The sequence below is a fragment of the Olea europaea genome, chromosome 6 (assembly GCF_002742605.1).
Source record: "Olea europaea var. sylvestris chromosome 6, O_europaea_v1, whole genome shotgun sequence".
Lineage (NCBI taxonomy): Eukaryota > Viridiplantae > Streptophyta > Magnoliopsida > Lamiales > Oleaceae > Olea > Olea europaea.
The window spans coordinates 14,750,599-14,752,971 of NC_036242.1; positions in this window are offsets into that span (position 1 = coordinate 14,750,599).

Consider the following 2,373-nt stretch of genomic DNA (forward strand, 5'->3'; position numbering starts at 1 on the left):
TGTTTATGGGGCCGTCAAGTAAAATTTCTAAAGATGATAATTTGCAAATTTCCTTTGTCTTGTTGAAGCAAACTTTTATGTCAAATTTTGTGCACAATATTTAGTAGTTTTTCTTGTGTTCGAATATTTGACATTTTATGTTAATTTTGAATTGATGTTTGAAATCGTAGTACTTTAAGATTTTATTTAATGGGAAAATTTCCACTTAAATTGTTAGTTTATCATTACCGAAAAAAATGAATTTCCGCTTAAATTAGATGACGAAGATTGATTTTGGTAACACCTCAAGTCTATTTTTATAAAATAAAATGAAATAGATTTCAGAACGGTACAGAAACAACATTTAAAAAAGAAAAAAAATTACAGGAAACACCAATAACAGATAGAATATATCCAATGAGGTAGAACTTTTTATCTTAATGCATCCCTTCAAATTCATTCCGAAGATCATATAAAATTAGAAGCTCTTGACCCTTTTGTTCAATTTCAGTGTGAAGGATTTTTAAATTTCGAAACACTTGATGTAAAACTTTGTTTTTAGCTTCAAGAGTTCTCACATTTTGAAGTAATACCAGGATTACACATTTAGATCTTAGATGGATAAAAGGATCTAACCAAACAAAATAATTGCAAGTATTTGAAGTTCTGTATTGATGCAACCCTGAAATTGTCTTCTTGGATTAACTTCGGTCCATAGTTTCTTTGAAATAGAAAATTCTACACAATACATAATGTGATTGGTGGTTGATTTTCAAGGAGGAATCTATGTTGCAATGCTAATTGAAGTATGAAGAACCCTAAAACAATTTTGGGGATTTTGCAATCTTGAAAATTTTGAGGAAAGATTGAATTTTTGGTTTTTATTGGAATGGATTGTGGTGTATGGTGTGATTTAGTCATTTAGTTTTTGATAGGAGACCAATTTATGAGATGAGATCCATGGTACAAGAGCTAGTAAAGACAAAGATATATTGATCGTAGAGGAAGGACCAACGACTAGGTTATGAGTAGAAAGGTCAAAGAAGCTATGGGATTACTTGTTCAAGCTACGGTAAATAAGATTTCGATCACAACAAGCAAATGGATAAATTTCATGTTGGGTATAGGAGAAGAAACAAGATGGATCAATTTGGTTCAAATAACAGACGAAGGAGCTACAGAGTTCAACTATGCAACTGCATAGTTGAACAAGGCATGCGACCGCATGCCTATATACCAAGAGCACAATAGAGGTTGCCTATGCGATTGCATCCTCTACAACTATGCGCACAGTACATAAATCGGACGCAAAATTTCCAAATTTTGCATAATAGCCTATTTTAGTTAAAACTCTATTATATGGTATCTTTTCGTATCTTTAGACTTTAATTTTGTTTTAATTAGGATTTCTATGAGTTACCTGTATATAGGACTCATTCGTTTCATTGTAAAATACACAATTGAGAGAGATTATTTGCAAGACATATTTTGCTTTCAACTCGTACTTCATTGAATTAATTTTTGGAACTTTTCAAAGATTAGTTTCTTATAGCTTTCAACAATTCAAGTAAGGTTCGTAAGTTTGTGATCATGGGTCAAGATGTCATTTGTGATTGTATTGATTCTCTGGTTCAATAATTTATTAGGTCAAGCATTTCGAAACGCCAATTCTTGACTTTCTTGGGTTTGACCTAAACAGTCGTAGGTTCTGTAGTTTCAATTGCTACATGGGTTCGCATAATTTGGTATTAGAACTTAGGTTCCAAAAGTCAAGGTTATATCCTTTACTTTTTGTATGAATTTTCATCCTCATTCTTCATCTTTTAAGTCGTTCCCTCCAATTAAAGTTTCAAACAAATTTAAAAGTTTGTGAGTTAAATTAGTGCCCAAATCAAATTCTTTTCGAATTTTTAGCTCCTTGTTGAATTCTTGACTTTCAGTAAAAAAAAATCTGGAAGTTGCAAAAATATATAGCAATGAAAAAAAGTGTCCAAAGCTAAATGAGTCCAATTTGAATTTCAGAAACACCTTCTTGAATTTATCCTTAGTATTCCATTCGAGTATCAATTCCTGTTTCTTGAATTATTCAGGAGTCAATTTTTTCCTTACTCAATTCTTTGTTTGAACTCTATAAGGATTGAAAGTTGATTGAGATCGAGTTAGTTCTTTGAAGCGCTTGCAAGGAAGCATTAGTGGAAAAAGGTAGAGCGATGAGACTAATAGAGGGAAAAAGCTAGGTTAAGTGATACATGAGTGTACACACGTGAGGTAAATATTCTTTTAAATTTAGGATGTTTGACAGTGACGATTCTATTTCAAATGAGAAGAATAATCAAGCCATCACGATGGAAGAGATGATACGACGATTTGAGAGGTTATTTGGAGATATGGGAG